The sequence below is a fragment of the Coturnix japonica genome, unplaced genomic scaffold (assembly GCF_054131305.1).
Source record: "Coturnix japonica strain WE unplaced genomic scaffold, WE-NBRP24 Scf102, whole genome shotgun sequence".
Classification (NCBI taxonomy): domain Eukaryota; kingdom Metazoa; phylum Chordata; class Aves; order Galliformes; family Phasianidae; genus Coturnix; species Coturnix japonica.
Genome location: NW_028189005.1, coordinates 248,485 through 261,600, shown reverse-complemented (window position 1 = coordinate 261,600; position 13,116 = coordinate 248,485). Strand labels below are relative to the sequence as shown.

The 13,116-nt window shown below is 54.2% G+C and overlaps 1 long non-coding RNA gene across 2 annotated transcripts; it reads right to left on the bottom strand.

Moving 5' to 3' along the window:
• Positions 1-1,311: 1,311 nt before the first annotated feature.
• Positions 1,312-12,896, bottom strand: LOC146751301 (uncharacterized). 2 transcript variants are annotated; one of them, XR_014941694.1, is made up of 3 exons: positions 12,725-12,896; positions 6,949-7,120; positions 1,312-1,464 (listed from the first exon to the last, which is right to left on the bottom strand). It is a non-coding gene; the product is annotated as an uncharacterized LOC146751301 (long non-coding RNA). The 2 variants fall into 2 exon arrangements; XR_014941693.1 differs by having other exon boundaries at positions 6,949-7,088; positions 12,725-12,877.
• Positions 12,897-13,116: the final 220 nt, after the last annotated feature.

The window sequence follows — 13,116 nt, the reverse complement described above, 5'->3', positions numbered from 1 at the left end:
ACCCATAAAGACCCCATAGAGACCCATAGAGACCCCATAGTGCCCCATAGAGACCCTTAAAGACCCCATAGAGACCCTTAAAGACCCCATAGAGACCCATAAGGACCCATAGCTGCCCCATAGAGCCCCATTGTGCCCCATAGCACCCCATAGAGCCCCATAGGGACCCATAAAGACCCCATAGAGACCCCATAGAGACCCATAGAGACCCATAAAGACCCCATAGAGACCCATAAGGACCCATAGCTGCCCCATAGAGCCCCATAGAACCCCATAGAGACCCCATAGAGACCCATAAGGACCCATAGAGACCCTTAAAGACCCCATTGTGCCCCATAGCACCCCATAGAGCCCCATAGGGACCCATAAAGACCCCATAGTGCCCCATAGAGACCCTTAAAGACCCCATAGAGACCCATAAGGACCCATTGAGACCCATAGCTGCCCCATAGAGCCCCATAGAGACCCCATTGTGCCCCATAGCACCCCATAGAGACCCCATAGAGACCCATAAAGACCCCATAGAGACCCATAGAGACCCCATAGAGACCCATAGAGACCCCATAGAGACCCATAAAGACCCCAAAGAGACCCATAAAGACCCCATAGAGACCCTTAAAGACCCCATAGAGACCCATAAGGACCCATAGCTGCCCCATAGAGCCCCATAGAGACCCCATTGTGCCCCATAGCACCCCATAGAGCCCCATAGGGACCCATAAAGACCCCATAGAACCCCATAGAGACCCCACAGAGACCCATAAAGACCCCATAGACACCCTATAGAGACCCCATAGTGCCCCATAGAGACCCATAAAGACCCCATAGAGACCCTTAAAGACCCCATAGAGACCCATAAGGACCCATAGCTGCCCCATAGAACCCCATAGAGACCCCATTGTGCCCCATAGCACCCCATAGAGCCCCATAGGGACCCATAAAGACCCCATAGGGACCCATAAAGACCCCATAGAGACTCATAGAGACCCATAAAGACCCCATAGAAACCCATAGAGACCCCATAGTGCCCCATTGTGCCCTATAGAGTCTAATAGAGCCCCATAGAGACACATAGAGCCCCATAAAGACCCATAGAGACCCTTAAAGACCCCATAGAGACCCATAAGGACCCATTGAGACCCATAGCTGCCCCATAGAGCCCCATAGAGACCCCATTGTGCCCCATAGCACCCCATAGAGCCCCATAGGGACCCATAAAGACCCCATAGAGACCCATAAAGACCCCATAGAGACTCATAGAGACCCATAAAGACCCCATAGAAACCCATAGAAACACATAGAGACCCATAATTAATTAATTAGGGGTGTCTTTAATTAAGGGGGGGTTAATTAATTAGAAGTCGTCGTCGTCGCAGATGTCGAGGAAGACGTCGAACGCGGCTCGATTGCAGCTGCCACCCGGACTGAAAAGGAACTTCTGGAACGTCCCATCGGAACACACGGCTATGGGGGGAATAGGGCACTTATGGGGCGGATATGGGGCACTTATGGGGCGGATATGGGGCACTTATGGGGCGGATATGGGGCACTTATGGGGCGGATATGGGGGGAATAGGGGCACTTATGGGGCTGGAGGGGGGGAGTTATGGGGCTATGGGGGGAATAGGGGCACTTATGGGGCGGATATGGGGCACTTATGGGGCGGATATGGGGGGAATAGGGGCACTTATGGGGCGGATATGGGGCACTTATGGGGCGGATATGGGGCACTTATGGGGCTGATATGGGGGGAATAGGGGCACTTATGGGGCGGATATGGGGCACTTATGGGGCGGATATGGGGGGAATAGGGGCACTTATGGGGCGGATATGGGGCACTTATGGGGCGGATATGGGGCACTTATGGGGCGGATATGGGGGGAATAGGGGCACTTATGGGGCGGATATGGGGCACTTATGGGGCGGATATGGGGCACTTATGGGGCGGATATGGGGGGAATAGGGGCACTTATGGGGCGGATATGGGGCACTTATGGGGCGGATATGGGGGGAATAGGGGCACTTATGGGGCGGATATGGGGCACTTATGGGGCTGATATGGGGGGAATAGGGGCACTTATGGGGCTGATATGGGGCTGGGGGGGAGTTATGGGTCTGATATGGGGCTGGGGGGGGAGTTATGGGGCTGGGGGGGGAGTTATGGGGCTGGTATGGGGCTGGGGGGGCACTTATGGGGCTGATATGGGGCACTTATGGGGCTGATATGGGGCTGGGGGGGGTAGTTATGGGGCTGGGGGGGGGAGTTATGGGGCTGATATGGGGGGAATAGGGGCAGTTATGGGGCGGATATGGGGCACTTATGGGGCTGGGGGGGCACTTATGGGGCTGGGGGGGGTAGTTATGGGGCTGATATGGGGGGAATAGGGGCACTTATGGGGCGGATATGGGGCACTTATGGGGCTGGGGGGGGAGTTATGGGTCTGATATGGGGCTGGGGGGGGTAGTTATGGGGCTGATATGGGGCTGGGGGGGTAGTTATGGGGCTGATATGGGGCTGGGGGGGGTACTTATGGGGCGGATATGGGGCTGGGGGGAATAGGGGCAGTTATGGGGCGGATATGGGGCTGGGGGGGTTAATTAGGGGGGAGTTATGAGGCTGGGGGGGCACTTATGGGGGGAATAGGGGCAGTTATGGGGCTGGGGTGGCACTTATGGGGCTGGAGGGGGGGAGTTATGGGGCTATGGGGGGAATAGGGGCACTTATGGGGCGGATATGGGGCTGATATGGGGCTGGGGGGGGAGTTATGGGGCTGGGGGGGGGAGTTATGGGGCTGCTATGGGGGGAATAGGGGCACTTATGGGGCTGGGGGGGCACTTATGGGGCTGCTATGGGGCGGGGGGGGGGGAGTTATGGGGCTGGGGGGGCAGTTATGGGGCTGGGGGGGTAGATATGGGGCTGATATGGGGCTGGGGGGGGAGTTATGGGGCCTAGGGGGGTTACTTATGGGGCTGGGGGGGGAGTTATGGGGCTGGGGGGGGAGTTATGGGGCTGGGGGGGTAGTTATGGGGCTGGTATGGGGCTGGGGGGGGAGTTATGGGGCTGATATGGGGCTGGGGGGTCACTTATGGGGCCTAGGGGGGTTACTTATGGGGCTGGGGGGGCAGTTATGGGGCTGGGGGGGGGAGTTATGGGGCTGGGGGGGCACTTATGGGGCTGGGGGGGTAGATATGGGGCTGGGGGGGCACTTATGGGGCTGGGGTGGGGGGTCACTTATGGGGCTGGGGGGGGGAGTTATGGGGCTGGGGGGGTAGTTATGGGGCTGATATGGGGCTGGGGTGGGGGGTATGGTAGTTGTGGGGCTGGGGGGGGTAGATATGGGGCTGGGGGGGTAGTTATGGGGCTGGGGGGGCAGTTATGGGGCTGATATGGGGCTGGGGGGGGAGTTATGGGGCTGGTATGGGGCTGGGGGGCACTTATGGGGCTGGCGGGGCACTTATGGGGCCTAGGGGGGTTACTTATGGGGCTGGGGGGTCACTTATGGGGCTGATATGGGGCCTAGGGGGGTTACTTATGGGGCTGGGGGGGGAGTTATGGGGCTGATATGGGGCTGGGGGGAATAGGGGCACTTATGGGGCGGATATGGGGCTGGGGGGGGTAGTTATGGGGCTGGGGGGGGAGTTATGGGGCTGCTATGGGGCGGGGGGGGGGAGTTATGGGGCTGGGGGGGCAGTTATGGGGCTGGGGGGGCAGTTATGGGGCTGATATGGGGCTGGGGGGGGAGTTATGGGGCTGGTATGGGGCTGGGGTGGGAGTTATGGGGCTGAGGGGGGTAATTAGGGGGTAGTTATGGGGCTGGGGGGTGAGTTATGGGGCTGGGGGGGTAGATATGGGGGGGGATGGGGGGCTTATGGGGCTGGGGTGTAGTTATAAGGGGGAATGGGGGGCAGTTATGGAGCAATGCAGTCCTCCCAGACACTAGGTGGCGCTATAGTTCCCCATTAAACCCTATGGAACTCAATGGATCCCTATGGGCTGCAATGCAGTCCTCCATCCACTAGGGGGCGCTGTAGTTCCCCATTAACCCCCATTCATCCCTATGGATATCAATGCAGTCCTCCATCCACTAGGGGGCGCTGTAGTTCCCCATTAACCCCCATTAATCCCTATGGATATCAATTCAGTCCTCCACCCTCTAGGGGGCGCTGTAGTTCCCCATTAACCCCTATAGATCCCTATGGGTCCTCCCAGCCCCTAGGGGGCGCTGTAGTTCCCCATTAACCCCCATTAATCCCTATGGATATCAATGCAGTCCTCCATCCCATAGGGGGCGCTGTAGTTCCCCATTAATCCCTATGGGCTGCAATGCAGTCCTCCATCCACTAGGGGGCGCTGTAGTTCCCCATTAACTTCTATAGGTCCCTATGGGCTGCAATTGAGTCCTCCCAGCCACTAGGGGGCGCTGTAGTTCCCCATTAATCCCTATGGGCTGCAATGCAGTCCTCCATCCACTAGGGGGCGCTGTAGTTCCCCATTAATCCCTATGGATCTCAATGGATCTCAATGGATCCCTATGGGCTGCAATGCAGTCCTCCAGCCCCTAGGGGGCGCTGTAGTTCCCCATTAACCCCCATTCATCCCTATGGATATCAATGCAGTCCTCCACCCACTAGGGGGCGCTGTAGTTCCCCATTAATCCCTATGGGCTGCAATGCAGTCCTCCATCCACTAGGGGGCGCTGTAGTTCCCCATTAACCCCCATTAATCCCTATGGATCTCAACGGATCCCAATGGGCTGCACTGCAGTCCTCCAGCCCCTAGGGGGCGCTGTAGTTCCCCATTAATCCCTATGGATTTCAATAGATCCCTATAGGTTGCAATGCAGTCCTCCAGCCCCTAGGGGGTGCTGTAGTTCCCCATTAACCCCCATTAATCCCTATAGATCCCTATGGGTCCTCCCAGCCCCTAGGGGGCGCTGTAGTTCCCCATTAATCCCTATGGGTTGCAATGCAGTCCTCCATCCCCTAGGGGGCGCTGTAGTTCCCCATTAATCCCTATGGATTTCAATAGATCCCTATAGATTGCACTGCAGTCCTCCATCCCCTAGGGGGCGCTGTAGCTCCCCATTAACCCCCATTAATCCCTATGGATATCAATGCAGTCCTCCACCCACTAGGGGGCGCTGTAGTTCCCCATTAATCCCTATGGATCTCAATGGATCCCTATGGGCTGCACTGCAGTCCTCCATCCACTAGGGGGCGCTGTAGTTCCCCATTAACCTCTATAGATCCCTATGGGTCCTCCAAGCCCCTAGGGGGCGCTGTAGTTCCCCATTAACCCCCATTAATCCCTATGGATATCAATGCAGTCCTCCATCCCCTAGGGGGCGCTGCAGTTTCCCATTAATCCCTATGGATCTCAATGGATCCCTATGGGCTGCAATGCAGTCCTCCATCCACTAGGGGGCGCTGTAGTTCCCCATTAACCCCCATTAATCCCTATGGATATCAATGCAGTCCTCCACCCTCTAGGGGGCGCTGTAGTTCCCCATTAACCCCCATTAATTCCTATGGATATCAATTCAGTCCTCCCAGCCACTAGGGGGCGCTGTAGTTCCCCATTAATCCCTATGGGCTGCACTGCAGTCCTCCATCCCCTAGGGGGCGCTGTGGTTCCCCATTAACCCCCATTAATCCCTATGGATATCAATGCAGTCCTCCAGCCCCTAGGGGGCGCTGTAGTTCCCCATTAACCCCCATTAATCCCTATGGATATCAATGCAGTCCTCCAGCCCCTAGGGGGCGCTGTAGTTCCCCATTAACCCCCATTAATCCCTATGGGCTGCAATTCAGTCCTCCAGCCCCTAGGGGGCGCTGTAGTTCCCCATTAACCCCCATTAATCCCTATGGATATCAATGCAGTCCTCCAACCACTAGGGGGCGCTGTAGTTCCCCATTAATCCCTATGGGCTGCAATGCAGTCCTCCATCCACTAGGGGGCTCTGTAGTTCCCCATTAACCCCTATAGATCCCTATGGGTCCTCCCAGCCCCTAGGGGGCGCTGTAGTTCCCCATTAACCCCTATAGATCCCTATGGGCTGCAATTCAGTCCTCCAGCCACTAGGGGGCGCTGTAGTTCCCCATTAACCCCCATTAATCCCTATGGATATCAATGCAGTCCTCCAGCCCCTAGGGGGCGCTGTAGTTCCCCATTAAACCCTATGGAACTCAATGGATCCCTATAGGTTGCAATTCAGTCCTCCATCCCCTAGGGGGCGCTGTAGTTCCCCATTAACCCCCATTAATCCCTATGGATATCAATGCAGTCCTCCACCCACTAGGGGGCGCTGTAGTTCCCCATTAAACCCTATGGAACTCAATGGACCCCTATGGGCTGCAATTCAGTCCTCCATCCACTAGGGGGCGCTGTAGTTCCCCATTAACCCCCATTAATCCCTATGGATCTCAATGCAGTCCTCCACCCTCTAGGGGGCGCTGTAGTTCCCCATTAACCCCCATTAATTCCTATGGATATCAATTCAGTCCTCCCAGCCACTAGGGGGCGCTGTAGTTCCCCATTAATCCCTATGGGCTGCACTGCAGTCCTCCATCCCCTAGGGGGCGCTGTAGTTCCCCATTAACCCCCATTAATCCCTATGGATATCAATGCAGTCCTCCATCCCCTAGGGGGCGCTGTAGTTCCCCATTAATCCCCATTAATCCCTATGGATATCAATACAGTCCTCCCAGCCCCTAGGGGGCGCTGTAGTTCCCCATTAACCCCCATTAATCCCTATGGATATCAATGCAGTCCTCCAGCCCCTAGGGGGCGCTGGAGTTCCCCATTAATCCCTATGGATCTCAATGGATCCCTATGGGCTGCACTGCAGTCCTCCAGCCCCTAGGGGGCGCTGTAGTTCCCCATTAACCCCCATTAATCCCTATGGGTTGCAATTCAGTCCTCCATCCCCTAGGGGGCGCCATACTCACCCACAACAGAAGTGGGTCCGTGTGGGGCGGTTCCGAAGGCGCATTGAACGGGGCCTTCAGGTAGGGCAAAACTACACAGCGACCATTGAGACTCAGCATAGGGGCCCAACACGGGGCCTACGCCGCCCACACGAGCCAGCCTGCGGGGCGTTAATTAGCCCTCGTTAATTACCTGTTGTTAATTAGCATTATAATTAGGCTTAGCATACTGTTAGGACCCTTGTTTGTTTGTTTTATCTATGGTTATATGGGTATCTATGGGGCTCTATGGGTTGCAATGCGGTCCTCCAAGCTGCTAGGGGGCGCTGTGGGTCCCTATGGATCCCTATGGGTCCCTATGGGTCTCAATGGATCCCTATGGGCTGCAATGTAGTCCTCCCAGCCACTAGGGGGCGCTGTGGGTCCCTACGGTTCCCTATGGATGTCAATGGATTCCTATGGGTTGCAATGGAGTCCTCCCAGCCGCTAGGGGGCGCTGTGGGTTCCTATAGATCCCTATGGATGTCAATGGATCCCTATGGGCTGCAATGGAGTCCTCCCAGCCACTAGGGGGCGCTGTGGGTCCCTATGAATCCCTATAGATCTTAATGGGTCCCTATGGACTGCAATGGAGTCCTCCCAGCCACTAGGGGGCGCTGTGGGTCCCTATGGATCCCTATGGGTCCCTATGGGTCTCAATGGATCCCTATGGGCTGCAGTGGAGTCCTCCCAGCCGCTAGGGGGCGCTGTGGGTCCCTATGGATCCCTATGGGTCTCAATGGATCCCTATGGGCTGCAATGGAGTCCTCCCAGCCACTAGGGGGCGCTGTGGGTCCCTATGAATCCCTATAGATCTTAATGGGTCCCTATGGGCTGCAATGCAGTCCTCCCAGCCACTAGGGGGCGCTGTGGGTCCCTATAGATCTCTATGGGTGTCAATGGATCCCTATGGATGTCAATGGAGTCCTCCCAGCCACTAGGGGGCGCTGTGGGTCCCTATGGTTCCCTATGGGCTGCAATGGAGTCCTCCCAACCACTAGGGGGCGCTGTGGGTCCCTATGGATCTCTATGGGTTCCTATGGGTCTCAATGGATCCCTATGGGCTACAATGGAGTCCTCCCAGCCGCTAGGGGGCGCTGTGGGTCCCTATAGATCCCTATGGATCTCTATGGGTGTCAATGGATCCCTATGAATGTCAATGGAGTCCTCCCAGCCGCTAGGGGGCGCTGTAGTTCCCCATTAAGCCCTATGGATCCCTATGGGTCCCTATAGATCCCTATGGATCCCTATGGGTCTCAATGGGTCTCAATGGATCCCTATGGGCTGCAATGGAGTCCTCCCAGCCACTAGGGGGCGCTGTGGGTCCCTATAGATCCCTATGGGTCTCAATGGATCCCTATGGGTGTCAGTGGATCCCTATGGGTCTCTATGGGTCTCAATGCAGTCCTCCCAGTCGCTAGGGGGCGCTGTAGTTCCTCATTAATCCCTATGGGTCTTAATGGGTCCCTATGGACTGCAATGGAGTCCTCCAAGCCGCTAGGGGGCGCTGTGGGTCCCTATGGATCCCTATGGATCCCTATGGGCTGCAATGCAGTCCTCCATCCACTAGGGGGCGCTGTGGGTCCCTATAGATCCCTATGGGTCCCAATGGATCCCTATGGGCTGCAATGGAGTCCTCCCAGCTGCTAGGGGGCGCTGTGGGTCCCTATGGATCCTTATGGATCCCTATGGGCTGCAATGGAGTCCTCCCAGCCACTAGGGGGCGCTGTGGGTCCCTATGGATCCCTATGGATCTCTATGGGTCTCAATGGATCCCTATGGGCTGCACTGCAGTCCTCCCAGCCGCTAGGGGGCGCTGTGGGTCCCTATGGATCCCTATGGGTCCCTATGGGTCTCAATGGATCCCTATGGGCTGCAATGCAGTCCTCCATCCACTAGGGGGCGCTGTGTGTCCCTTAATGTCCTACTACCCCCCTTTAACCCCCCCTAATTACCCCATCCCCCACTAATTACCCCCCTTAATTACCCCACCCCACCCTAATTAACCCCCCTAATTAACCCCCCCCACTAATTAACCCCCAATTACCCTAATTAACACCCCTTAACCCCATATTAACCCACCCCAATTACCCCACCCCCCGCTAATTACCCCTATTAAACCCCCCCCTATTAATTAATTAAGGCTCTCCCCCACTAATTAACACCCTCCCCCACTAATTAAGTCCCCAACCCAGCCCTATTACCCCCTCATTACCCCACCCCCCACTAATTAACCCCCAATTACCCTAATTAACTCCCCACCCCCCACTAATTACCCCTATTAACCCCCCCCCTATTAATTAATTAAGGCTCTCCCCCACTAATTAACACCCTCCCCCACTAATTAACACCCTCCCCCACTAATTAAGTCCCCAACCCAGCCCTATTGACCCCTCATTACCGCACCCCCCACTAATTACCCCCCAATTACCCTAATTAACTCCCCACCCCCCACTAATTACCCCTATTAAACCCCCCCCTATTAATTAATTAAGGCTCTCCCCCACTAATTAACACCCTCCCCCACTAATTAAGTCCCCAACCCAGCCCTATTACCCCCTAATTACCCCAAACCCCACTAATTACCCCCCAATTACCCTAATTAACCCCCATTAACCCCCTATTAACCCACCCCAATTACCCCACCCCCTACTAATTACCCCTATTAAACCCCCCCCTATTAATTAATTAAGGCTCTCCCCCACTAATTAACACCCTCCCCCACTAATTAACACCCTCCCCCACTAATTAACACCCCCCCCACTAATTAAGTCCCCAACCCAGCCCTATTACCCCCTAATTACCCCAAACCCCACTAATTAACCCCCAATTACCCTAATTAACCCCCATTAACCCCCTATTAACCCACCCCAATTAGCCCACCCCCCACTAATTACCCCTATTAACCCCCCCCCATTAATTAATTAAGGCTCTCCCCCACTAATTAACACCCTCCCCCACTAATTAACACCCTCCCCCACTAATTAAGTCCCCAACCCAGCCCTATTGCCCCCTCATTACCCCACCCCCCACTAATTAACCCCCAATTACCCTAATTAACTCCCCACCCCCCACTAATTACCCCTATTAACCCCCCCCTATTAATTAATTAAGACTCTCCCCCACTAATTAACACCCTCCCCCACTAATTAACACCCTCCCCCACTAATTAAGTCCCCAACCCAGCCCTATTACCTCCTAATTACCCCACCCCCCACTAATTAACCCCCAATTACCCTAATTAACCCCCATTAACCCCCTATTAACCCACCCCAATTACCCCACCCCCCACTAATTACCCCTAATTAACCCCCCCCATTAATTAATTAAGGCTCTCCCCCCCTAATTAACACCCTCCCCCTACTAATTAAGTCCCCAAACCAGCCCTATTACCCCCTAATTACCCCACCCCCCACTAATTAACCCCCAATTACCCTAATTAACTCCCCACCCCCCACTAATTACCCCTATTAAACCCCCCTATTAATTAATTAAGGCTCTCCCCCACTAATTAACACCCTCCCCCACTAATTAAGTCCCCAACCCAGCCCTATTGCCCCCTAATTACCCCACCCCCCACTAATTAACCCCCCAATTACCCTAATTAACTCCCCACCCCCCACTAATTACCCCTATTAACCCCTCCCCTATTAATTAATTAAGGCTCTCCCCCACTAATTAACACCCTCCCCCACTAATTAAGTCCCCCACCCAGCCCTATTACCCCCTAATTACCCCAAAACCCACTAATTACCCCCCAATTACCCTAATTAACTCCCCACCCCCCACTAATTACCCCTATTAAACCCCCCCCTATTAATTAATTAAGGCTCTCCCCCACTAATTAACACCCTCCCCCACTAATTAACACCCTCCCCCACTAATTAAGTCCCCAACCCAGCCCTATTGCCCCCTAATTACCCCACCCCCCACTAATTAACCCCCAATTACCCTAATTAACCCCCCCATACCCCCATTAACCCACCCCAATTACCCCACCCCCCACTAATTACCCCTATTAACCCCCCCCGCATTAATTAATTAAGGCTCTCCCCCACTAATTAACACCCTCCCCCACTAATTAACACCCTCCCCCACTAATTAACACCCTCCCCCACTAATTAACACCCTCCCCCACTAATTAACACCCTCCCCCACTAATTAAGTCCCCAATCCAGCCCTATTACCCCCTAATTACCCCAAACCCCACTAATTAACCCCCAATTACCCTAATTAACCCCCATTAACCCCCTATTAACCCAACCCAATTACCCCACCCCCCACTAATTACCCCTATTAACCCCCCCCCTATTAATTAATTAAGGCTCTCCCCCACTAATTAACACCCTCCCCCACTAATTAACACCCTCCCCCACTAATTAAGTCCCCAACCCAGCCCTATTACCTCCTAATTACCCCACCCCCCACTAATTAACCCCCAATTACCCTAATTAACCCCCATTAACCCCCTATTAACCCACCCCAATTACCCCACCCCCCACTAATTACCCCTATTAAACCCCCCCCTATTAATTAATTAAGGCTCTCCCCCACTAATTAACACCCTCCCCCACTAATTAAGTCCCCAACCCAGCCCTATTACCCCCTCATTACCCCACCCCCCACTAATTACCCCCCAATTACCCTAATTAACTCCCCACCCCCCACTAATTACCCCTATTAAACCCCCCCCTATTAATTAATTAACACCCTCCCCCACTAATTAACACCCTCCCCCACTAATTAAGTCCCCAACCCAGCCCTATTACCCCCTCATTACCCCACCCCCCACTTATTACCCCCCAATTACCCTAATTAACCCCAATTAACCCCCTATTAACCCACCCCAATTACCCCACCCCCCACTAATTACCCCTATTAAACCCCCCCTATTAATTAATTAACACCCTCCCCCACTAATTAACACCCTCCCCCACTAATTAAGTCCCCAACCCAGCCCTATTACCCCCCAATTACCCCACCCCCCACTAATTACCCCCCAATTACCCTAATTAACTCCCCACCCCCCACTAATTACCCCTATTAACCCCCCCTCCTATTAATTAATTAAGGCTCTCCCCCACTAATTAACACCCTCCCCCACTAATTAACACCCTCCCCCACTAATTAAGTCCCCAACCCAGCCCTATTACCCCCTCATTACCCCACCCCCCACTAATTACCCCTATTAACCCCCCCCTATTAATTAATTAAGGCTCTCCCCCACTAATTAACACCCTCCCCCACTAATTAACACCCTCCCCCACTAATTAAGTCCCCAACCCAGCCCTATTACCCCCTAATTACCCCACCCCCCACTAATTACCCCTATTAACCCCCCCCTATTAATTAATTAAGGCTCTCCCCCACTAATTAACACCCTCCCCCACTAATTAACACCCTCCCCCACTAATTAACACCCTCCCCCACTAATTAACACCCTCCCCCACTAATTAAGTCCCCAACCCAGCCCTATTACCCCCTAATTACCCCACCCCCCACTAATTACCCCCCACTTACCGTAATTAACTCCCCACCCCCCACTAATTACCCCTAATTAACACCCTCCCCCACTAATTAACACCCTCCCCCACTAATTAACACCCTCCCCCACTAATTAAGTCCCCAACCCAGCCCTATTGCCCCTAATTACCCCACCCCCCACTAATTACCCCCATTAACCCCTCCTATACCCCCTCCATTAACGTTAATGAACCTCATTAGCTAATTAACATGTTAATTAGCGTTAATTACTGACGCCGATCTCCGGTTGAGCCTGGTGTCCCTCAATGCGAAGACGTGCAGGGTGCCCTTATCGCTGGCTGCACACAGGAAGGCCGAGTCGGCGCTGAACGATAGGCTGAAATTTGGGGCGAAAAAGGGCCATTTTGGGCAAATTTGGGGGAGAAATGGGGATTTTTGGTAATGGGGGGGGTTAAATGAGGGGTTTTGGGTCCGAAAATGATGGTTTTGGGTCCAAAAATGATCATCAAATCCCCTATAACCCCCTATATCCCCCTATAACCCCATATACCCCCCCTATATCCCCCTATACAGCTCCATTAACCCCATATACCCCCTATAACTTCCTATATCCCCCTATAACCCCTTATGTCCCCCCTATAACCCCCTATAAGCCCTTATATCCCC